This window comes from Passer domesticus, chromosome 7, assembly GCF_036417665.1.
Source record: "Passer domesticus isolate bPasDom1 chromosome 7, bPasDom1.hap1, whole genome shotgun sequence".
Lineage (NCBI taxonomy): Eukaryota > Metazoa > Chordata > Aves > Passeriformes > Passeridae > Passer > Passer domesticus.
Genome location: NC_087480.1, coordinates 37,305,524 through 37,330,943, shown reverse-complemented (window position 1 = coordinate 37,330,943; position 25,420 = coordinate 37,305,524). Strand labels below are relative to the sequence as shown.

At 40.2% G+C, this 25,420-nt stretch overlaps 3 long non-coding RNA genes across 6 annotated transcripts; 2 read left to right on the top strand and 1 right to left on the bottom strand.

Moving 5' to 3' along the window:
- Positions 1-294: 294 nt before the first annotated feature.
- Positions 295-9,475, bottom strand: LOC135304872 (uncharacterized). Of its 4 annotated transcripts, none has more exons than XR_010366104.1 (4): positions 8,974-9,056; positions 8,556-8,692; positions 1,746-4,866; positions 295-501 (listed from the first exon to the last, which is right to left on the bottom strand). It is a non-coding gene; the product is annotated as an uncharacterized LOC135304872 (long non-coding RNA). The 4 variants fall into 4 exon arrangements; XR_010366106.1 differs by lacking the exon at positions 295-501 and adding an exon at positions 8,047-8,183 and having other exon boundaries at positions 1,224-4,866; XR_010366105.1 differs by lacking the exons at positions 295-501; positions 8,974-9,056 and adding an exon at positions 9,349-9,475 and having other exon boundaries at positions 1,224-4,866.
- Positions 5,027-7,933, top strand: LOC135304873 (uncharacterized). Its single transcript, XR_010366107.1, has 3 exons — positions 5,027-5,197; positions 7,509-7,582; positions 7,706-7,933. It is a non-coding gene; the product is annotated as an uncharacterized LOC135304873 (long non-coding RNA).
- Positions 8,632-23,815, top strand: LOC135304871 (uncharacterized). The gene is made up of 4 exons (XR_010366102.1): positions 8,632-9,089; positions 15,724-15,832; positions 20,702-20,927; positions 22,963-23,815. It is a non-coding gene; the product is annotated as an uncharacterized LOC135304871 (long non-coding RNA).
- The last annotated feature ends 1,605 nt before the right edge of the window (positions 23,816-25,420 follow it).

The window sequence follows — 25,420 nt, the reverse complement described above, 5'->3', positions numbered from 1 at the left end:
ATCTGCAGAGAGAACTTCAGAGGGCGAATTTTTAATTGCTGGAGCTGGGACTTAGCCAGGACACAAGGTTAATAAGCTAATTCCTCCAAGGGGTGTTTAACTGCTGTGCCCCATCAATACTGGGGCTTTGCAGTCCATCTGAAAGATGGCCCCCAGGAAGAGCAGGAATTCCTGAGTGCCTGGCACCTCTCTGGGAGCTGGCCTGCAGCAGGGCTCTGCAGTGACATTGGCAGAGGGCATTGTCCCTGCCCCCAGCACAGCGACCTTGCTCACCTGGTGACACGTGCAGGTGGGACACACACCTCTCACCTATCAGTGCTTCTCATTAAATTGTTTATTTCTTGAAATAACAGTTCAAATCTGAGGACAAGCCCTTGCAACCTGCTTTCTTTGTTTCATTGACACTGCACGTTTGTTTTTCCAGTCGAGCTGCAGCAATCACAACTGTGGATGTTCTGCTCCTTCCCTTTTATTTCTGGTTGTCTTCTGCAGCAGAAAATTCTATAGAATGATAGTAGAGTTTTCTTAAAACTCTGTCCTGATTTCTACTTCCTAAATAATTTCTTCCATCATCACTTTCATTTCACCATTTTACTAATTTCAAAGCATGTAGCATGAGAATTAAATCTTACTGCGAAGCAGGTGGAAGAAGGACACAGAGAGAATCCACCACTTCCCTTTCCCCGGGGTGGTGGTGGTGGTGGTGGTGGAGTCACTATCCCTGGAAGTGTTCAGAAAACACTTTGTTTTTACAAAACCTTAGGAAAAAAAGTGTTCTGGATGTTCACAGATTACTGGTCTGCACATCTACTGATGGGAATAAATCCCTTATTTTGCATGTGCTGGTTTTGATTTACCATGCAACTTTCCTTATCTCAACCCAGGAGCTTGTCCCCACCTTGCTGGGGAAAGAGTGAGGCTTTGTGGGGCTGAGCTTAACCCACAGCACAGGCAGAGCCTGAGCTGTAAAAAGCTGAGAGAATCTCTTGTGGCAGCTCAGTCATCAAGGCTACAGACAGCAGAGCTTCTCCCTGGCTTCCTCAAGGAAAGCAGTGCAGGACAAAGTCATGGATCCATCTGTCCTGGATATTTCAGCAGTGTAAATAGGTTTATCCAAAGCTGGGAAGAATTCCAGCATTTAAAATAGTGCAAAGTTTCCTTTCTGAGATTTACCTAAAATTGCAAATCACTGATTTGGATAAAACTCACTGAAATGAGGGGAGGCAGCAGCAACTCCCATCCTCAAGGAAGACCAGGAGGTGATCACTGAGTTGCTCCTTTGACTTCAGATGGGTAATTTGAGAAAGATATTAACAATTCAGTAACTGAATTGCTCCTCAGAATACCCAATTCTCCCAGTAGGAATGGAAAGAAAAATCTACCTTTTTCCTCATCCCCTTCACTGGATTGGTTCCACCTGCTGTCCAAAGGCTCCTGTGTATCCTGTGTTCTGGAGTCTGACCATAAACACCACTCCAACCTGCTTGTGGACACCCCATCTAGCTAAAATACCTTCTTTCCTCAAATTTTTTGCCCTAGCACTTAGAAAAGTTTCAGCTTTGGTTTGGGGACTAATCCAGCTCAAGCTGTGAGGACAAATGTTATCATTAGGAAGGGTAATTGAGAAGTTTATGTTACTTTTATTCCAAGTTCAGACTATAGAAACATCTGGAGAGTGGATTAACTGAAGGAATTGAGCACAGACATAGTACATATTTTTTTTTAAGTCAATGATTTATCCCCACCTAGATCATTATTACTTGGTTCTTTCTTTCTCTGCTGTGGCAAGTAAAATTATGGAGATTTTCCAGAATCCTATTTTTGCTTTTCTTCTCCCAATTTGTCAGTGACTACTGGAAAACACAGAAAATTGTGAAAGAAAATATGGGTCTTGATGAAAAGTGTGTGTAGACAATATGCTAAATAGCCACGGAAAAATATTTATTAGTTCTGCTTTAGTTAATAGTAATAAAAAGAAACTCTTCCTAGGTACGTGTTTACAAGTATTTTTCATTAGAGTGTTCAAAGTTTCTCTAAAACTCTTAAAATATAAAAACATGTTAAGACATTTAAATGTACCTTTGTCTTTCTGGATAGAAAAAGAACCTATTTACAGTGATAAATAGTAAAAGCACTGTGCCTATAATCTGAAATGCAATAACAGAGAAACAAGTTCTTCCAATTGTCTTTTGTGTGATCTTATGGCTGTGCCCCAAAAAATGGCACTGAATTATTTCCCTTCCCTTCCATCTGTGTGAGACTCACATGTGCTGTGGGAAGCCCAAGTTAAGACTTCTTGTAGAGATCAAAGTGCTAAGGGACAATGAAAATCAGCTCAGAATTCCCAATAACCACTGCCAGCACAGGAAGCTGAACAGCAGCAGCTACCAACACTTCATCCACATAATGATCTGACTAATATTTGACAGAAGGAGGAATTTCCTGTTCATCATGTTCATTAGTGTAAAGCTGATGACAAAACCTAATTATGACTCATTAAGTAACGTGGGTGTGTACCTCACTAAAAACAAGTTGCAGGACTGTCCTCTTGCTTCAGGGGTAGTCCCTGTTGGTTTTATCTCTCCTAGATGCCTGTATTTCTTTGGGATCCATGTATTAAGGAGATCAGGGATTATGGCATTTGTTGCTGGAGGCCACACAGAATTTTGCAGTTTTCTGCGTGTCTGGGGCTTCCATGTGTACACAAACCTGAAGGTTCTACACTGTCATTTCTCTCTCTGGTGGATTATAACGAAGTGGAACAAAGGATGAATTCAGTATTCTGTGCACCGAGGAGCAGGTGGGAGCACCGGCAGTAATTACAACAAGACTTACTCAGTGTCTCTGCACACAGAGCTCCAAGGGCAGCCTTGGGCTCCTACAGGGGCTCAAACTGCAGTGGGTCCATGGTCCCCAAAAGAAATGAGGTTTTCACCAGTTATTCTTCCCCTGGTTGCAATAAACCACCAATATCTGCCCTGCCCAGGTCACCCTGAGGTGAATTCCTTACCCATATTTAATACCAGACAGTTTTCTGACACTTTTTAAGTTTTGCAACGTGCCAAAAGGCAGAGTCAAACTTTGATGGCTGTAGTACCTCTGAGAGAAAATGAAGCTGAAAGATCTGCTGTGTCCTGCTGCTTTGATTAGCATGAGCATGAAACCTCAGTTAGGGCTCAGATGGAGAAATTCCAAAAATTCCATAATTTAAGATAGGAGCTGCTATTTCTATGAGACCAAAGCTATTTCTTCTTATGAAAGTGCGGAAAATGTTTGAGACATAAGAATTAGTTGTAGTATTTTTTTCTGGAGAGTTGGGGGGTTTTCTTGATATATTTTTAAGAAAAACCTCTGATCTGTTCAAACCACTTGCTCCAAACCAGAGCAGCTCCAACACTAGACCAGCTTCCTCAGGGTGATACCCAGCTGAGTTTTTAATAAATTCCAGTGAATTTTGAATAGTAACTAATAATTCTTTTTCTAATTTGCTAGAGGGAATTTGTAAGACTAAAATTAAGAGATGCCAAGCCCTAGTCCTAATCACATTGAAGTCAACTGGATGCTTCCTGATTAACTGAGCTTTGATTTATCATAATCCAGGTTTCCCGCACAGAGTTTTCTCTGGCTTCTGTAACAAGGAAATAAAAATAGGGATGAGATGAAAGGAAGTCCACCAACAAATCTTTCAGCATCACTCACATCACATTTATTGGCTCAGGGGCTCACCTAACTTTTAAGCAGCATCAGAACTGGGATATGGCACCTATCAATTCAATAATTTCCCTGTGCAAATCCAGATCCTGTGCCTCACTTATGATTTTCAGTTTCATCACAGAAGCTCTAACAAGTGCAAAATGAAGGGGATCTGGTCAGATCTTACGATTCTTTTGTATTTCATTTCTAGTTTCTGTGGGGATTGTCACTTCAATTTTGGAAATAGATCACCTGGAAAAGAGCACCCCAGTTTGAACCCAGCTGGGGAAGGATAGAGATTTCTGGAAAACAAAAAGTGCTTCAGGTGACCTCTGTTATAGCTTCTTCCCACTGGCTTTGGATGACAAAACACTGCCAGGTCTTGGGAGTGATAAGGGATCCCCACAGGGCTGATAACACCACTTGGAATGAAATGAAACATTTGTCCACCTCCATGTGAAACTTACGGGGAAAGAAAAATGGGTTGGATTTTGAGTGACCTGGGTACAGTAAAGTTTTTTTTTTGTTGTTGTTGTTGTTGTTTATTTTTTAAAATTTTTTATGTTTTACTTAAATTTTGAGATTAAAAATATCCAGTTTCATAATTTGGACAGAGGAGTTTAGTGAAAAATGTAGTTTGTGTGGATTTTTATAACATTTTTTATCACAATTGATACCAGCAGCCTGTTTTCATTACATTTTTTAAATAATAATGTGGGATAATATCTGTCTTGAAGAACTGTCTGTGCAAACAGCTGACAGAGTGGGAGAAACATGAAATTATCTCAGCTTCTTAGAAAATGAAAAAGGGAACCAAAAACTATTTACAGTCACAGAGAAAGTTCCTGGTTATGCTGAGACTTCCTGATCTGAAGACATTCTGGATCTGAAGACAATAGAAAAAGAAAAAAATAAAAATAAATAAATAAATAACTTATATAAAAATTGAAAATAAAATTAAAATATAACAAAATCTTGTTACAATGAATAAATATTTAAAAAAAAATAATAATTTTTAAGAAATAAGTAAAATAATACAAATAAGAAAATAAAAATAATAAATAAATATAAAGTAAAGAATAAATGAAAACAAAATAAAAGAAAACTTGCTGTTAGGAAAAGGCCAGGAGGCTCTGCTGAGGGAAGTCATGGAAATATCCTCTGTTACTAAACCTGTAAAATAAAAAAGGCTCTTTTAGTCTGTGACCCCTCCTGTTGGAAGTGTCAATTGCTGATCCCGTGATCCTGCCCCACCCATCAGCTCCCAGGTGTGGAATGACTCTCCAAATGGGAAGGGCAGGGCAGAGAGAGAAAACAGCCCAGGGAAAAGATGCTCAGGTGCAAAGCAAGGGGGAGAAATGGGAGGCAACAAAAAGAAAGAAACAAAAGAGAGAAGTGACGCAGCAGAATTACTAGGAGGGAAAAAGTGATTAAATAATTCCACTGAGCAGAAGCTGAGGCTCACCAAAGCAGCGTGCCAAGCACTGAAATGCTTCTTCTGAGGGTAATAATGCAAATGTAATCATCAATGAATACACAAAAATGACAAGCAGTGAAAGGTCTGCGGCTTGGGAGAGCCCAAGGAACCCAAGTGCTGCTGAATTTGGGGTATTTGTACCTTTGAGTAGAGGGCACCTGAGATGTAAGTGGTGTTGGGAAGATGAAAGGCAGATTATAGCTCAGAGTGCAGAGGAAATGTGCACTGGGAACACGGGGGGAAGCAACAGGAAAAGGAGATTGCTCTTTTCAAGTTTTTAAGGGAAATTGAGTGGTATTGACAGCAAAAGTTCAAGCAAAAATAATCTGGAACTAAATTTTTCTATAACAGAAGTAAATTCACAGGCATCACTTTATATCATTTTCTAACACAACATTTACAGTCCTCACCCTTTGGTTTTGTTTTATAGACCTTCCAGCAAGTAATGCAAAAATCTGCACAGGTGACAAAAACTAGATAAGGTTGCTTTTAAAGCCACTGTTCTGTAGGGTTTTATGCATTTTTAACCTTCTGAAAGATGATTAATGGCATCTCAGTGTTCTCAAATAATATGTTATGGATAACAGAACAATAATATTTTATTCTTTTCTTATATAGCTCTCTATATTTTGAGACATTTGAGTATTTTTTCTTGACTTTTTACCAATTTCAAGAATAATTATTTTTATAATATACTGAGTAAAATACAATTACATTTAAAATAATCCTAGAAAATTGTATTACTTAGTGGATGGAAAAAAAGAATGAAGTTTTTTCAGGTAGAGAAAAGGGATTATTTTTTGTGAATCACCAAATAAAACCAACATTTCCAGTGTCACAAATGGAAGTATCAATGTAGAAATAACTGGGATTCATCAAGTAGGCATTCAGCTCTCCTGCCCAGTTTTATTAGGAGGGGAATAAGGAGTGGTGACTCACAGGGGAGCTAATGGACTTTGTTTGGATTTATGGTAATGAAATGGGCAGAAATAATAATGAAATTTGGGTTTTCAATCAAATTTTTGGGCTTAAGTTTGGATTCCTTGCACTTCACTTCTGTGTTCGTGCTGTGAAATCTCCCTGTGCAGAGCACTGTGGTGCAGGTGGATGCCAGAATTCATATATTCCTTTTACAATCAAACACCAGTTCAACAACCCTTCACTATTATTATTTCTCTTTTTTTTTATACAGAAAGCTGTAAGAACATGTAGTAAGAGAATAGGGATGGTTTCTTCAGCTTTCATCTGACAAGCTCTTTCCTTTGAATAAGTTGTTGCCTCTGTGAAGAAAAATTATTCGAATATTCATACAATATATTTTTTATTAATAACCTACCACAGTCAATGTAAATTGCATTAACTCCCTGGAATGATAAGAAATTCTGAACTTCAAAGATATTACTTCTTTTTTTCTCCAGCCATTCATTTCCATTTCTTTTGTACTCAGTCTAATATTCTTCATGCCAGTGTGACAGTTCCATGTTAAGCAGGAACAAATTAGACTTTAAGAGTTTGCCCTGTAATATTTTCATTTGAGAGGATCTGTATTGCATCCATTCATTGCTAATGACACTTTTTTCATTACAAACACTTCTGTAGTTGTATAATAACAATGGTGGACAAATGCTTTTTTCTTCCTTCCCTCTGGCTTTTGCTCTGGGGGAAAGTATTTGGTTATTTATGTCTCCAAAAAGAGGCAGATTTCAGGTAAATTCTGGGGCTGCCCCATCCTTGGAAGTGTCCAAGGGCAGGTTGAAGGTATAGATATATACATATATAGGTGTATAGATGTATAGATTCTCCCTGAAATAGGAAGTTCATAAGACACGGACAAAGACATCAGAAAAAAGACAGTAAACTTGAAGTACATTCCCTGAAGGAAGACTCTTTGTGAAAATGCAATTTCCTTTATTGTTTTTAAGGTGCTGAAATTTAAGATGTAATAAAACATGAATACCAATTTGGAAGCATTAGTTGCTCCTGGCAACCTTGAGAATGCATTATGCTTCATTTTTCCTCTCCATCATCTCTGCAGAGGCTGAGCAAGGGAATGAGTAACAGCACGTGCTTGCTGAACCAATATACACATCTGACCTCCTTTTCCCCTTCTCAGGAGCAATAAATTATCATTAAAATTATGGCTGTAGGTATGATACTCTCCAGCAGTGCATCTCAGCTCAGGAAGAAATTCACCCTCGTGCCACCGTTTGACATTATAAAGCAGTGCATTTCAGCCCCAAGGCAGCTGAGTGGATTTCCCAGAGGACAGCTCTGTTTGCATTTTGAACGGCTGGCATAAAGATTACCAAATTAATAAAATATTTTTTACATAAATCAGCATCAGTTTAAAGAAAACCCAGATTCCCTTGTGCAGAAGGGAGTAGAGCAAACTGCACATGATGGAAAGAGAAGGTGAGAAATTATTATTGAGCTGAGAGGGTGTCAAAATTACTTTTTAAACTAGACTTGAAAAGTTTACTTCATTTTTTTTAATACAGCTAATTTTTCTCCTCGTTTTCCTCTAACACCACTCAGAGATGCTGCAGCTGAGGAGCCAAGATATGTGGATGCCTGTAAACTTCAAGAAACACTTGTCAAGCCCCACTGCAACATCCAGTCATCAATTTAATTTACATTGCATTATTCATTAGATATTCAGAGAGAGCAACAGAGTGGAAAGAACTGGAAATCTGTATTAGACCTAAATAAACCCATCTAAAAATTCACACCCAAGAGATTTCTCGACTGAGAAAGAAAAAAAAAATAAAGAGGGGGAGTTGTGTTGCCATTGATTGCTACAGGGTTCCAATATCATCCCATATATTTTGGGAGATTTGGAGAAGTTTCTGCTCACTCAATGCCCCAGAACATCTCACCTTGGCTGTGTTTGACAGCGCCTCCTGCTCTGGGAGTTCTGTCCAGGCTGTCACACCGGGGAGTGCCTGGCTTGTGGGAGCTTCAGGCACTGACTGTGGCAGGAGAGGTTTGGGTGGCAGGGATATCCCTTTAATGACTTTCAGCATGAAAGGCAGAAGCAAAACAGTGGGAAAGCAGGAGATTAAACACAGAGATGCAAAAACCCTGACAAGGAGCACTTCAGGGAGACTCCTTCCAGTGCCTGACAGGAAACATGGAGAAAGACTTCTTATAAAGGATGGAGTGCCAGGAGAAGGGAATGGCTTCCCACTGCCAGAGGGCAGGGTTGGATGGGATATTGGGAGGGAATTTTCCCTGTGAGGGTGGGCAGGCCCTGGCACACGGTGCCCAGAAAAGCTGTGGCTGCCCTGGATCCTTGAAAGTTCCAAAGGCCATGTTGGATGGGGCTTGGAGGAATCTGGGATTGTGGAAATGTCCCTGATTGACTTTAAAATGACCTTAAAATTACCTTAAGGTCCATTCCAACCCAAACCAAACAGGGCTGCTGTGATCCTGTGACAATGATGACTCAGGACAGGATATTGATGGGCCAAGGAGCTGCTCCTGCAGGATCTTGGAGGGCTTCACTCAGGATTGGCTCCTTGACTAAAAGAAAGGAAACAAGATCATAAGTTCCTGGAAAAAAAGCAAACTTGAAGGATGTTTCAAGGGGCTTGTGGGGACTGGTAAAACCTCTTGCGGGAAAGGGCCAAACATAGAAGGAAGGTGGTACCAAGGTGTAAAATGAGAGGTTGATGAAGGTTTGCTCTTGCAAGTAAACGACTTGTGCTCATAAAAATGGTCAAAATTGTGCAAGAAACCCCTGGTTCATATTTGGCCATGCTTGGTGCAGGGGCAGTATCGTGCTGGGAGCATGGAACACACACCTGGGGAGATCGTGGGCACACACTGAGCCGGTGCTGTGGGGTGTGCTGGGGTGCTTTAGGCCTGGCCTGCTGACCAGTTAGGCCAGGCTCAGGCCACTGGGACTGCCCACGTCCAGGTGAGTGGCACTTCCACACATGTGGAGCCTGGAAAGCTGCAACTCATCCCTGTGCTCCCAAAGCAGGACCTGTGTCCTTCCCGCCAGGGGAGGAACAAACACACACGGCGCTCTCGCCAGCAAGCACTGCGGGGAACAAAATAGCTTCCTAATGATTTATTAAACCTGAAATAACTTCAGTGCGGAACTTTTACACGTATTTGATCAAGACAGACAGAAATAGACACATCAATGCAGTGCACAGATTTGCTCTGCTCACTAGCTGATGAGACAGGGATCCCAGGGGAGGCACCATCCTCACAACGCTTCCAGTTCAATTCCTCGGGCCTGAGGGGCCTGCAGTCTTAACACTGTAACTTATGGGTTGCTGCTGCAGATGAATTTCTGAATCCGTTAAAGGCTTGTGAAATACCAATCTACATAAAAGGAAAAAAAAAAAAAAAAAGGATAGAAAAACTCTGTAACAGCCAAAGTGATGCTGGTCCTTGTTATTCCTCTCAACTGTGGCACTCATTTCTCTCATCCATCTCTTTTCACTGCTGACACTTGGGAAAGGAAAAAACAAACAACCACCACCTAAAGAAAAAAAAGTGTTAAATTCCATGCTTATTTAGTTTGCAGCAGCTTAAACAAAAAACTGAGTGTTTGAAAGACAGTTGGAAATGATCCTAATACAATTTTCTGGATTTTATGTCTTTGGGGTTTTTTTTGAGAATCACTGAATTACTTGCACCACTGACCAATGGACTCACTTTTTTTTTCTAATCTTCCTTTTGCTGCTCACATCCCTTTAGAAGCCCTTTTTGTTGCCCTTCACATCCCAAATCCAACTCTGGGATTTAGCTTTTTTAACTCCATCCCTGCATCCTCAAACTGGAGTCCCCTTTGGGGTATCAGGAATGCAACTACTAAAATTAATTGCTGAAGCATGAAAACCTTGGAAGTTTTCAGTTGTACCTCTCTTGTAAAAAACATTAAACAACATTCTAATATAAAGGGTATATTTTGTATGGACCTCTCTGTAAGAGCTCTCCCAATATATCACTATATCTATAATCCCACTTTTTAATTTCTATTTAAGCAAGTAAAAAATAATTTTTAAAAAATTACCTTGAAGAATGTCAGATGGTTTTCAGCCTTCTAGGGATCAACTTCTTATGTTTTCTTTCACCACAATTATCAAAATAAATTATTTAAAATTTCAGTGATTGATCAAAGCTTGTCCTCGTTCCTCCACCCAACACAAAGTTTTTCCTCTAAATCAATTATTTGCCCAGATCTGCTCACAATGTAATACTTTTTCTGGTTTTAGCTAATTAGATTTTGCCAGGTCTTGTGCATTTTCAGTTGTTCAATCTCTATCAATCACTTTAATTGGAGTAAAAAAGCAGTGGTTTGCATGATCTTGCTATTCAGTGTAGTCAGCTAGGCTGTCAAATAAGTTAGATTGTGCTTGTTTTCCATTTTATTTATTTATTTCAAGCAGTATTGGTGAAATTGCAAGGGCTGATATGATTTAGAGGTACTGTCTTGATTGAGGAGTTCCAGGCAAATTAATGATTATTTTGAGGTAATGTGGAGCATAACTTTGCAAGTGTCAGCTACTTTTTAAATGTCCAGAAATTGGTTATTTCCCCTTTTATCTCTCCTGTCTGTATGCAAAAGAACTCAAATTAGGCATACTCATGCATTACATCTGTTTGTACCCATCTTCATGAAGTTTAACTGCAATCAGACCCTCCTGAACTGCAACCCTGCTCTGAAAAGCAATATTCAGTCACTTGGACTGCAAAGCCCTGTGGTATTACCCCACAGCAGAAATTCTGCCTCTTTATCAGGGAAAAAAAAAGTGCCATGAATTATTACTGCACCTCTCCGTTCCCCAGGTCCTGGGAGTTAAAAGAGAATAATTGCTGCTATGCAGCTAAATTAAAAGTGTTGTGTAAGCTTGGTATTGGCACCTTGCAGCTCAGTTATTTTCAGGGCTGGTTGTTTAAGGGGCTGGTTAAATTAATTCTCTACCAATTCCTCTTCATGGATTTCCCTCTCAGTGGCAGATTTGAACTCATTAAGTGCTTTTCCATTGCCCGTGTCCACTGAAAATGGACAATTTAAAAAACCTCAGGTTGGCAGGGAGTTTATATGGGAAGCAGTCATGAACAATGTGCTCTTTAGCATCACCTACAAACAATATATTCCAGTAAAAAAAGCCTTCCCAAGGAAGAGATATCCAAATATCCTCCTAGAAAGTACCAAACTGCTACTGTATTGCACACTTCAGGCAAGAACTGCCTGGTGTTCAGGTAATTAAACAACACACATCTCTTGCTGGCCAGATCAGTCCTGCAGCTAAAGATAAACAAGCTAAAATATCCTAAAGTTTGGTTGGCTCCTGGAATACTTGGGGGAATTTAGGAGAAACATATGGTGAAACAATCTGGCTGTATTAATTTCAAGAAGAAGTCTTTCTCACAGATTAAATGATGTAATTCCCAATATATAGCACTCTTCAAAATTAAGATGTTTGCCTAATGCATGAAGTTCAAACAGTCCTCAAACTTCCAGAGCCAAGTCCTGGGAAGTATATGAGTTAAAGTTTCTTTGTATCACTCACTACTTCTGAATTTTACACTAAAAAACCAACTCAGCTACCAGATCTGTTCTCTGGGATTAAAATTACTCTAGAAATTAATTATCTAAAATTAGCCTATTTCTGAACACCGTACCAAGTCCACCTACAGGAAAGTGTATTTATTTCTTGCTTCTAAAAGCTGGGGTAAAACTGTGTGAGGTTGATAAGTATTTATTTATTTATTAATTCGTGGGAGCCACATGGGCATCTGAACAATTTTATGCATTGTTTGGTGGTGGTGAGAAGTTATTTATCAACAAAGTGAGATTTGAAGCTGTTTATTATTGTTTATTATTATTATTACTATTTGTTATTAAAGAATCAACCCTAGTACAGTTATGAAAGTACACTGGCACAGGTCTACTGAGCTGCTGGTAACAAATATTTGCAGAGACAGGAGTTGGACTCCATGGTCCTTGAGGGTCCCTTCCAGATGGGGATATTCTGTGATTTCATCATTCCATGAAATGCATTTCTGGCACTGATTTCTAAATAGTGTTTGTGGACAAATCTGCATTATTTATGTTCAGACAGGTGGAAAATACATGAAACAAACCCAAATTCACTCATTTCTAGTAAGTATTGTGCTTGGATGCACAGAAATGAAGGCAGGTTACTTTGTACTAATTGGATTGGTTTCAGCAACTGTGAAGTGGATTTTGCTCCTGCTCAGACTCTACAGATAATTCCCAGAATATGCAATACTCATATTCAATCTGAGCAAATCCTCCCAGAATAAGTATAAAACTACGTGTTAATCCACAGAAATTATGGTGTGCAACCAATTATATTTCAATCCCTTTCAAGTCTACGTATGTCCCTAATCCTTTGAAATTCTTTCTGTAATCATCCAAAGCAGTCTGATCATACACAGCATTTCCCTGCTGGACAGTGGTACCTTTTTCTTCTGGGGAAGTTATATGTGTACTTCAATTACTTCAGCCCAAATTAATGAACCTGCTAAATGGCAAAGCATCCTTAGATTCACACAATCAAGGAATCATGGAGTTGTTAAGGTTAGAAAAGAGCAGCAAGTCCCACCTTTACCCAAATTCCCCATTCGCACTAAACCATGAAACATTTGCTGGTGTCAGCATCCATTGCTTTATTCCACCATCTGTAGCACTGGACAATTTTTTAAAATTTATTCCACAAAACTGCCTCATCTAAAAGAGGATACAGGGCTTGTAATGTTTCTGTGAGAGATCAGGAGGATGGCAGAGTTCAGGAATTGAGGAATGTGCAGAAAAGACACTGAGCTGGGCATTGATGTGGTAGGAGGGAAAGGAATCATTCCATGTTCCTCCCAGGAGGATCCCTGGGGATGATGACACAGGCAGCTCAAAGCTAACAAACCCCAGCTCTGGCAGTGGATTTATGGGAACTGTGGGATTTGTTACCACGAAACAGTGTGGGGTCAAATGGAAGGGAAAACTGAGCAAGAATATCAGAGAGCAAAGCTCTGGGGGGTTAGGAGAGGTGGTTAATGACATGTTTTCTTTCCTGAACATCTTTGGGCAGGGGCTGGGACAACAATATATTCAGGGGAGTGTATACCATTGCTTTTTCAGGTGTTTTCCCCTCTGAAGCTGTTCTGCCCACTGCTGAAAAAACAGATTCTGTCTAAATGACCACCGAGCTGCTGCATTCCAGCTACCCTGGTGTTTGTTGGGGAGCTTCAGTGTGAAACTCTTCAGTTTATTCTGTAGAGCAGCATTTATGGCAGAAAGGCTCCACCAGCATTCAGCTTAGAGTAATTATTCCTGTCTTTACCCAAGAAAGCTCAGCAATCCATCTTGGCCAAGAGAAATCCACATATTTTGTAAAAAGTGGCCCTGTCAGAGCTCAAAGCCCTTACCTACAGCAAAATCCATGTTAATGTTGCAATCTATATGTGCTTGTGTGAATGCATTACCTATTGATTAGGGAATTTGGAAGTCATGATGGAGGTGTTTAGAAAACTGATAATCAAACTAGTTTTAAAATCAAAAACATTCAACTTCATTAAATTCCTTCATGGACAATAAATTTCCTAACCAGTTGCTTGTTCTTACACTTATATCAGCTCTACAAATACAGAGGTGCTGGTCTTCAAAAACTGCTTTTAAATTATCTGTAGGCACTGCTGCCATGGAGCTGGTGCCATAGAAATGGGGGAGATGGACCTTGGACAGTCCTCCAAGGTTCTTGGTCACTTAGGTTTTGGGAGTTTTGTGAGGAGAGAAGTTGAAACCAATGTGAACCTTTTTATTTTGTTCAATTTTTTTTTCTTTGTTACATTTGTAATATTTTTATGTTTCTGCCCAAATCCCCTAAAGTGAAGCCTCAATTCTTCCTCATATTAATTTGGTTTTCTGGCTTCACTAAACATCCTTGTTGTCTCTTGGGGGGAAGTTCTGCCTTTTTGCAGCCCCTTATGCTCATCCTTTCCTTAGCCTGGCAGTTTTTATCAGGTGCCTGTCTCCTGTTTGTTGCTGTCTCAGTGGTCACATTGCTCATTTTGTATCTGGATTTGCCAGCTCTGTTTACAGTCCCTGGTTACACTATGTTACTGCACTTACTACTTGGTTCTGAGCCCAAATATATTAATTATATTCTGTCTAATAGCAATTTATTGGTGTCACATGTCTCTGCTTGGGCTGCATGGAGAGGAACTTTTCCAGCTGCTGCTGTTTGTTGTAGAGACCATCCTGAAATGTCCCTACAGTCACCAGAACAGTTTCAGTTCTTACAATAAAATGAACTGTTTGAAAACCACATTTGTGCCAAGCCCCCCAAGGCAGATCTCCAGCATAAAAACTGAGCTCCTGCCACTCAGAGCTTTACCTCTGGAAGTTGAGAGCACAACCTGAGCCAGGTCTGGCCTCTCTGTCAACCACAGGAAAGACTTTTGTGTGTGGACACAGGGCAAACTCCAGATAATTTGAGGGAGGTACCATTTGGTCATGTTAAAACAGACACACCCTAACAGATAAAAAGCTTGCAATGCTTCTAGTAAAAGAGTGCTGACTACCAAGCTAATTAAATACTTCTTTATCATCCAGAAATAAAAAGTGAGCTTTTAATTCATCATTTGCAATGTTTATAAGTCCCAGAAGTTGTTACTTTCATTATTTATTTATTTCTAAAACAATCACTTTGTTACCTAGACAAAAGCAGGTGGAGAAACCTGTCCAAAATTATTTAAACTGATCTGTAATAATTTTTCTTTTTTTGCCATGCTGCCAGTTATGCCTGCTCTGCCAGGTACAAATAATCTGAATTTATTCTTCTAGCTGCTCTCCAGGCCCCAGAACTTCATTATGGCTGTAACCTCGAACTCTTACCATCTAAATTGCTAATTGTTTGGCTAATTCCTTCCTTAAGAAGGGGGTGAAGATAAAGGAGCTCCTATCAGGGACTGTAATGGGATAAAGAGCTCCTGTCAGTGACGTCAGTGGCCAGGATTTCTGGAGGACAGGGGGAAGTGTACAGGGCTGCTCTGCTGTGAAAATGTATTTAAGAGGAGGGAAAACACTTGCACAGGCAGTGAGGAGTGAAGAGGGAAAAGTGAGATACAAAATGCAGACATGAAGATCAGAAAAGAAGGAGAGTGAGAAAGATTTTCCAGGTGCTGGAGCAGAGTTTATCCTGCATTTTGTGGGAGAGACCCCACAGCTTGGAGAGAACCCTGGCAAGAGCTGAGTCCCCCCTGGAGCAGGGTTGTCCTGGAGGATTGCAGCTCAGGAGCACACACAGGGGAGGAGGGACAGAGGTGAAATGTCATGGACCAGACAGAGCTCCCCATTCCCAATCCCCCCTGTGCTGTTTGGGGAGGATGCAGAGGGGCTAGGAATGAAGGTGGGCTTTTAATTTACTTCTCACTGCCCAAACCTGTTTTAATTGGCAATTAGTTGTATTAGTTTCCCCTCGATAAGTCAGTTTTGCCCAAGAAGGTAATTGGTAAGTGATCTCCCCACCTTTATCTTGACCCAGGGGTTTTTCCTCTTATTTTTTTCCCAGAGCTGAGAGATGGAGTGAAAGAGCAGCTGGGTGGGTGCTTGGCAGCACAGCTAAAACTGGACAGGTGCTTCAGCCAAAATAAAAAGTCCATTTTGAGAAGCTGGAGAAGGTAAAACTTGGTCCCTGCTGTATATTTCTGGGGAGAGGGAGGGAGGGAGGGAGGGAGGGAGGGAGGGAGGGAGGGAGGGAGGGAGGGAGGGAGGGAGGGAGGAAGGAAGGAAGGAAGGAAGGAAGGAAGGAAGGAAGGAAGGAAGGAAGGAAGGAAGGAAGGAAGGAAGGAAGGAAGGAAGGAAGGAAGGAAGGAAGGAAGGAAGGAAGGAAGGAAGGAAGGAAGGAAGGAAGGAAGGAAGGAAGGAAGGAAGGAAGGAAGGAAGGAAGGAAGGAAGGAAGGAAGGAAGGAAGGAAGGAAGGAAGGAAGGAAGGAAGGAAGAGTCCCCAGGGAACTAAACTATTTGCCTGATACAGCTGGTGAAGAAACAGCTGCCTGAAATATTAAGCCTTCACTTTATTGCTGATATTTTGTTTTGATCAGCTTTATAAACCCACAATATCCTCGTGCCTACTAAGGTTTCTCAGGAATTGCTGTCTGTGTTACCCCTCAGCCTGACCCTGGCTCCCAGAGCTGAGGCTCTGCCAAACCACGTGGCATTCTGAATTTAACATTTACTGATTCCAGTCACTGAGAGGTTTTATGGAGCTGTGGCCTGTAGGTGACACTCCATTCAATTCTGTCACTGTCCCTTTCTTTCTGACACTTTTCCTCATTCAAAATGAAGAGTATGAGCACAAATTGGAAGTGAAAATTTCATACAACTACTCAAGTGCTTTACACTCTGGATTTTCTTGTTAGAGTGGTACAAGGGCAGAGAACCACTCATGTTTTCTTACAGGGAACTACAGAGGCTGCAATATTTTAACCTGTTTATGAACCTGGGCAACCTTTAGGTCTTCTTTTCTTTTTACTTAGTTAGGTTTTTTTTTTAAATGGGAATCACATCAGTGTAGCCAGTTAATGCACAGCGTTCACTTAAACAGTGCCAGAAATGATTTCTCAAACAATAAGTCAGAACCACACAGATCTTAAAATCTGAGCACGTAGGATTTGTTCTTCTCTACCTTCCCAGGCTTAGGAGTAAATGTAAACTGCACTTTTAGATGTTAAGACATGATTGGTACATAATGTAGTCTTTTCATTCAATTCAATAGCTGCAAGACAAGAAATGGGTTCTTCAAAAGAATGTAAAGGGGAAAAAATCACAGGGCATTTCAGCTTTACTTTAATAGACTTAAGATAATACGAGTACTTGAAACAACCCCAGGGGAAGCTTGGTAAGAGCAAAATGACAAAAATAAATAAATAAAGCATAGGAACAAATTCTACATGTTTTGCACTAGATTTTTTTGAAGATTTCAGGGTTTTTAAAGGATTTTTTCAATTATATCCCTCTAATTATCTCTTCAGTTTTTAAATATACCTATTAAACAAATGTATTGAGCTATTTCTCTGGTTGTATTTGCTGTTCATTCCAATCTATTAGTAGCCAACAGGCAAAAGCACCAGTGCTTAATTATCTTGCTGGTAGGGTAGATGGAGCCAGCTGAACTTAAAAGACAGGAATTGTTGATTTAAACATTGCTGTGTTATTTTAATACAGCCACTTAAGCTATTTAAAGAATAGTATAATAGGTGTTTAAATGTTAATGCTTCATTCCTTCTTTACAATTAATTTGGCATAGTGGCCCTGATGAATGAATTATGAGGTAAAACTAACGTATTCAACCAGTAATTGAATGTACTTTCTCAATTAAAAGGGGCACCTACTTGTTTTCTCCTAAAAAAAAGTGAGAAAAATCCTATTGGTAAGGATGAACCTATTTCCTTCAACTTAATTTTTAATAAAACAATTTACATCAGCTAAGAAAATTTTCTCCAATCGACATTTTTTAAAAATACCAAGGTTATTCTGGGTTGAAAGAATGGTGCAACTATATATTCATTCTTCTGAATAGAAATTAGGAGAACATGTGAGGGACAAAAACATATCCAATAATGTGTGTTTGTGGCTGACACTGTGGCATCTTCTCTGCTGAGAATCCAAGAGCAAGGCACTTCATAAAATCAATAATTTCTACTGGATTAAGGCCTACAGAAGGAAGGGAGGGAAATAGGGAATGGAATGGTAGTGGGCTTAGATCTGTGGAGTTAAATCATCAGAGTCAGAGAGATTTCTCAAAAAACCCCAAAACTTTTCATGACAATTCTCTTAGACTGCAGAGCAGGTCACGTGGATCTTGAAAGTCAGCAAAGATTCCCAAACTCTCTGTTTAAATATTTCAACGTGATAAATTGGGTTTTTTTTACTTTATTCCCAGATGGACCTTACAGCCCATCCAGTGTCACCCCCTGCCATGGGCAGTGACAATTCCACTGTCCCAGGTTGCTCCAAGCCCTGTCCAACCTGGCCTTGGACACTTCCAGGGATCCAGGGACAGAGACAGCTTCTCTGGGCACCCTGTGCCAGGGCTTGTTCACCCTGACAGGGAACAATTCCTTCCCAATATCCCATCTAACCCTGCCCTCTGGCAGTGGAAAGCCATTCCCCTTTATCCTGGCACTCCATCCCTTGGAAATTGTCTCTCCGCATTTCCTGTCAGCTCCTTCAGGCACTGGAATGTCACAATGAGGTCAATCCAAAGCTTCTCGCCTCCAGGCTGAACATTCCCAATTATCCCAGCCTTTCCTCTGCTCCATCCCTCTGATCATCTATTCCACTCTAGAGGGGTAACCCATTCTTCTTCCATGTAGCTCCTGACTGGTCAATCAGAAACTTCCAGTTGTGATAGGAAAATGAGGAAAAATCTGTTTCTTTCATGGCAGTTGCAGGATCAAGGTCTAAATGTTTGTATTTGCCTCATAAAGTTTGCAATGTCACATAAATAAATGAGCACACTACTGAAAATTAAATCTTATGTTGCAACTAATTCATTTGCAATCATTTAGCACTCACTAGATTTTACACTAATTGCTCTATGAGATTAATGAATTTACAGAGCTCTTTGAGTCTCACATTTCTTGGCAAAGCACATTGCAAGGAGCCCATAAAAGTGGCCCACAAGCTACATCTGATGTGACACATCTTCCAAATCTTTGCCTAGATACAGTGAATGCCCTGTACTGGAGTTTTCCGAGAGTAGGCTGCCTCCAATGTAAACAAAGTAAGCTCAGAATTGTTTAATTTTTTTTAATTTCCTTGGGTTTCTTCTTATTATTGTTTTATTGGATATCTGAAGGAGAGTCAGCACAGAAATCTTTAGGTATGTGCAGTCTTTTTCCCATTATCAGGGTGCAGTGCTGGCTTTTTGGAGAATATATTTTAACAGAACTGTTCATGAACAGAAACTCTGAACTTTAAAAATTAGAGGTTAAAATCATTCTGGTAGAAAAATGAATGATTATATATTCAAAAGGAAAGACTTAGTCTAAGCTGGAATTCTCTGACTCTTGTTTTCACAGAGAGCTCATTGATATTTATAGAAGTAACACATACAACCACACATATCCTTGAAATTTAAGGCTAAATTGAGATCACTGCTTTTATTTCCATTGGAGCTTTTCTGTTGAAGTCACTGGGGATTCATGCTAAGAAAAAGAACTGTGGGAAGGCATAAGTTGTATTTAATGTCTGTGTGTGCATGGTGCACCAGGAGTTTTGTAATCAGAACAGCAGCATGTGGGCAAAAGCTTTGTCTACTGGGTAGTCAGAATTTCCAGAAGGAAAAGAATATTTGTTTAGGGAGACCTTATAATAATGGGGCTCGTGGAGTTGTTTATTCCTTGCCTATTTGGATGTAATCTTTCATGACAAATATGACTTTTCCAAATATTAATTTCCCTGGTTTCTTTTTCAGTACTTATGTATGCTGACTCCAAAGCCATAGAAGCATTTCTTCTCCCAGATTAAATGAAATTAATTTCTTCCATGTAGTTTTACAGTTTTGACACAATTAACATCTTCTGAACCATTTATAAATAGGCAGAAGGTGCCATCATCTTGGGGGCTTGGAGCAATCAAGGAAAGTGTCCCTGCACAAAGCAGGGGTGGAACAAAATGATCTACAAGGTCCCTTCCAACCCAAACCATTCTGGGATTTTGTCATTCCTAATCAAGAACAATATATTTTTGTGTAAGTCCTCCATAGTTTCCATTGCAATGGCCCTTTCACTTTTTCTTGCAGGTTCTTGGCTTTTTTTTGTGAACAGAGTCTGTAAGTGTGGCTTTGTCTCCAGGAGATGAGTGTGTGTAGGGGATTTAGTCACCTCTAATCATCAGGTCCTTTAGGTAAAGATGAGTTAAGCAATGTCTGATTAAAAGCTGTGAGTGAAGACCTTAAGATGCAAAGAGGAGACTATATTTTATCCTTCATGCACTTTAAATGGTTCTGCACTGAAATGCTCCTGAAAGCTGTTTTACACTGTTTCCATTAAAAAACAGTAGTTTTCTCTCTGTATTGGTCTGTGTTCTAGAAGAAGGAGCTGAGAGCTGAATGGATTAATTTTTCCTGCCCCTCACACTGTTCATATCTCTGGCTGCTGCTTTGAAAGGTATTTTCATTTATTATTGACTTCCAATTTGATATTAATTTGCAACAAAAAGAGCTGATCAAAATCATATCAAGGGAGGATTACTCCTGTCTCAGTGCAGTGTCCTGTTGCTATGGGAACTGAAAAGAGCTGAGGTTTACACAATTACCAAAGTCTAGAAAAATTCTGGATGCCATCTGATGCTAGGTAAGTCTACATGCATGAACATACAGCCACAGACACACATGTGCAGACAGAAAAAATCCACATCTAAGAATTGTTGGCCATGATGTGAGAGGAAAATGCTCCTGGCTGCCACACCTTGCCTGGGTTTCAATCTCTTGCTGCACAAACAATGGGCATTTCTCATGTCTGATCAAGTGTTTCTCATTGCAGAGCCCTAAAACCTGGAAAATCTGCACTGATTTCCAGGTACACCAGGCAGGACGAGGATTCATCTCGAGAGTCCTGTGGCTCATCCTTTATCCCATTCCCAGCTGTTCCACACCAGACACCAGCTTTGAGGGATGTAAAAAATAGCCTAAAACAACAGAATCCCCCAGAAATCCTGGGATCATCATAACGAGAAGAATCTCTGTGTTCTGGAACACGTCAGATCAGGGCAAGTTGTTTGAAATTAATTCAGGTCTCTGCTGTGCTTCCACATTCTATGTTTCATGGGAATCATGGAAACAAAGATCCATTAAGGGTGGAAAACATAAGGGTGGAAAACTCCTCTGAGATCACCCAGTCCAACCAACAACCAGCACCACCACTAACCCATGTCCTCAAGTGCCACATTCACTTGTCTGTTGAACACTTCCAGGGGTGGAATGAGTTGGATCAAAAATGTTTCCTGATCTTTGCCTGCTGAAGCCATCAATGCAAAAGACCTTGTGGTTGGAAGGACCACTAGAGTCACTGACCTCAGGGTCAGATGGGAAGATTTCTCTCCCTCCTGTGGATCAAGATTCTATATACATGTAACTGCCCATCTCTCGGATGATTTGTCTGGAATTCCTTCACCCCACTCCATCTTCCCATTCTTAATCCTCTTGGTGTAGCAGAGGCTGGCTGTGGGGACAGTAACAAGGTCTGTGTTTTGAGGGAGATGATGCATTAAGGTTTGGTGACATGAGGTCAGTGCCTATCTATTGTTCCCTAAAAGTAGTAATAATCAATTCACTGAAAACACAAAACACTGAAAAAAGAAGAAAAGCCACTGGTATTACTGAGTAGAGGAATAAAATCACATTTATTTGAAGTTTTAACTGAATTTTTCCTTTCATGAATCCTCTCACACATTGGGCTGGCATTTATTTGGTTGTTTGGCTGTGTATTTTTCAGTGATACAAGCAAACAAAACACACCTCAGACAGTCAGTGAGGCGATGAAATTTAATTGATGAGGGCTTGTACCTCACTGCACTGCCAAAGGATTAACTTTTCATAACCTGACAGGCAGAAAGACTTTAATGTTATCAAAGCCTGTTTCTCAAATCTGAATGAGTGTAAAATATTGGTGTTTTCTTCTTCCAAAGTGCCAAAGACTTCCAGTGAATTTAAGCATTTGAACTGGTCATAATCCTGTCCTGTTCTCTGGGTAGGAGATGGTTTGGATTTGTACCAAGGAGGAGAAACAGTAAAGAACAATTCCCTCAGGACTTTGGGATGCATCTCATCAGGTCCCAAAGATTTATGGATGATCCTCATGAAACTGATCCTTACAGCGGGAGGGACTTTGCTCCCTGAGCCCCCATCCTGCTGCCCACACTCCAGAGGTGTGGAAACAGAGAGTGCTATTGAAGACTGAAACACAAAATTTGTTGAGCTCCTCAGCCTTCTCCTCATCCATTTTGACCAGTTTCCCAGCCTTGTTTCTCAAGGGGGGGCACCTTCTTTGACCTTCCTTTCCTGGTTACCAGACCTGAAGAAGACCTTCCTGTTACTCTTTTTGTCCCTTGCCAGGTTCAGTTCCAGCTTTGCCTTCCTCAGCCCTTCCCTGCACAACCAAATTTCATGCCTAGACTCTTCCCAGGTCCCCTTCTCACTGCTTGTGCATTTGCTCCTGTCCCTTTGGTGTCCCCAGCAGGTCTCAGCCATCCTGGGCTCCTGCCCTCCCTGTCCCTTTCTTGCTCCTGGGGATCACTGGCTCTGGCCTTCCATGGAAGATTTCCCTAAAGATCTGCCAGCTCTGTTCTGCTGCCCTGTCCCTGAGAGCAGCCTCCCAGGGGATTACATTTACTGTCTCCTTGAAGAGCTGAAGTTTGTTTTCACAAAGCTCAGGGGCCTGACTTTAGTCCTTACCTGACCCCCAGGAGTGTGAACTCCCCCAGCACTGGCTGGAGCTCAGGCTGCCTCCAGGCTTCATGGATTGATAATACTGAATTATTGACAATTACAGCCCCAGAGACCTGTGCAGCTCTGTGTGCAGAGCTTTACAAGCAGACACAGAGTGAGTTAATTTAAAATATTGAAAAACCACGCCTGAAGTAGCACATTGGTTTCAAACAAGAAGGAACTCTAAAGCTTTAGAAACTTTCAGGGAGTTTTTAAATTGCACAAAGATTATGATATCTTTCTAAATTTTTGTAATTAGCTTTTTGCTGGACCTTTCGTTGAAAAAAATGCAGTTAATTTTTTTTATTTTTTTTTTAGGTAAGCACTCAAAATACTCTAAGACAAAACTGAAGTTAGAATACTCCAACCATCAAAGCTGGAAGACACTTTTCACTTCATCCAGTCCGGCCAACAATCCAGCAATGCCACTGTGACCCCTGAACCACTGAGCACATCACCCAGTGCCAGATGCCTCTGAAGCACTGCAGGCATAGTGAATCCTGTGGGCCCCAGCTTTCCCAGGGGTGGTTGCAAACTTCCAGAAAATGTTTTTTATTTAGAGTAAATACAGATGTGTTAAGAAAAGCTCTCTGTGTTTTTTAACAATACTGTTTGGAGCATCACTTCAGTCTGAATTGCAAGAATTAAAGAAACCCTGAAAGGAGAAGAGGGTCAGCCTGGACATCTCTGATATTAATTTGCTGTTGTGTGATTACAGGTCTCTGCTAATTGCTTTCATCCATTTTCACGATGAAGGAAAGACATGATGTAACAGAATATTAGTAATAAAAACACGTTACAAGATATAAACTTTCTGGATTTGCACTTAAAAGGCGTTCAGTCTCACAATCCACTCCTTTCCCCCTAAAAACATGTCAAGGTCTGTGATCAGGGCTTTCAGAGCAGCCCTGCATGGACTAAGGGTTCTGAGTCTGTGGAGCTGGGTAGATGGAGGCTGGGAGTGCATCATCTTTCACTGATTGACGTGCTAAATTCCTCAGAGCACAACAAGTTAAGGACTAAGTAAATAATCGATTAGCTGTCAGCCTTCCTGGTCATCCTCATGAAAGGGATTAGTGACAGCCAGGGGCCAGAGAAGTGAGTCATGCTTCTACAAATACCTTTTGAACCAGGACAAAAAACTCCCAGGGAACACTTCTTCCATTTCAAAGTAGGGTTTGAGGCAATGGTGGTGCAGAAAAGGCTGGCTCCCTTCTCTCCTGTGCCTTTCCCAATTAATCTTTCATCAATAAAGAAAACAGACTCAAAAAAATTAGGGAAAAGTATCAATATGTTTCTGTTACACTGATTGAAAGAGGCAAGGGCAATGTGGGAAAGCAATTCCACAGATTTGGACAGCAGGATTCCATCTGGCTATGGAACCAATTATATTTGCATTTAAACAAATGTGCCAGACAGAAGGAAGGGAAATCCTCCACATCTTCCTGGCAGCAAGCAGAACTTGCTTAGAAGCCTCTTATTGTTTGGCTTGCCTCATCACTTCTTTTATTAAATATTAGCTGTATTAAAAAAAAAAAAAAAAAAAAACAAAAAAAAAAAAAACAAAAAAACAAAACAAAAAAAAAAAAAAAAACAAAAAAAAAAAAACAAAAAAAACCAAAAAAAAACCAAACAAAAACCCACCACTTTGCACTTCAGGGCCTCACACACTGATCCCTTAATCCAAATTCACTTTTATACACCATGCTTTTTGCCACATCCAAAATCAGACATAATTTCTCTGTCTGCTGACACTCTGTTCTTCCTTCCCAATTCATTCCAGAATTGTGGAATTCAGAACTCTTCCAGGTCCCTCATCTATTATCAGACTATAAGGGGAATATCTGTGTTTCATAGGGAAAAACTTTGGGTCATTTCCTGAGGTTTCACTTTTTGTGTGACAGCTCTTACAGTTTGAGTCTTCACAAAAAAAGAGTTCTTGTGGCCATTTTGAGGAAAATCTTATTCCACAATCTGTCTGTAATTCCAATAATTGTTATTTAACTATGAACTCCCAAAGAGCTTTCTGGTAAGTATAAATTCAAGAGGCACTTCTCATGAAGAAGTGTTTCTTCCAGCATCTTCAGGCACTGTTTGCTTGATAAACTATAAAATATTTTATAAAGTTAAAATATAAAATATATTCTAAAATAACTGTATTTGTGTATTTCCTAAATCACTGCAATCTTAAAAGTTCACACTCCTGCTCTGGAAAATATTGTTTTCTGTGTCTCTAAGTAAAATTGAAAAAAATTTCCAATTTCAGGTGCCCCTGTGTTTTCCATAAGTGTATTTTAAAAAATTCTCAAACAAAACAAACAGGAGTTGCATTGAATGAATGGTGAGAAAAAGCACTTACATTCTTGGAGTTTTTAAAGTTTCTCTGTTAAACTTACAGCTACAAAACTGATTTTTACTTATGTTGTGAGCTGCAAACAGGGAAGTCATAGGAAGATTTTAAATGATTATAAGACAGAGCCTTAACACCACCAGTAAATCTTCTGGAATATTTACTGTACAATCTGGTTGATGCTCATTGCCAAAAAATTCCTGTCTTCCTGTTTTCAGAAATAACAGACTGGAGGTTGAGGCTTATTTTTTAAATCAGTACCTGTGTTCTACAAATCAGGGGCACAAAAATTGAGTTTGCTTTTTGTTTAAAAGCAGTTTTGTTCAGTCCTTGTTGCACAAGCTGCTCACATTTGCAGTCAGGGAGGTGCTCAGTCCTTCACAATGATTGCTCACCTAAGTTCCTGTACAAAACCACAAATCATTA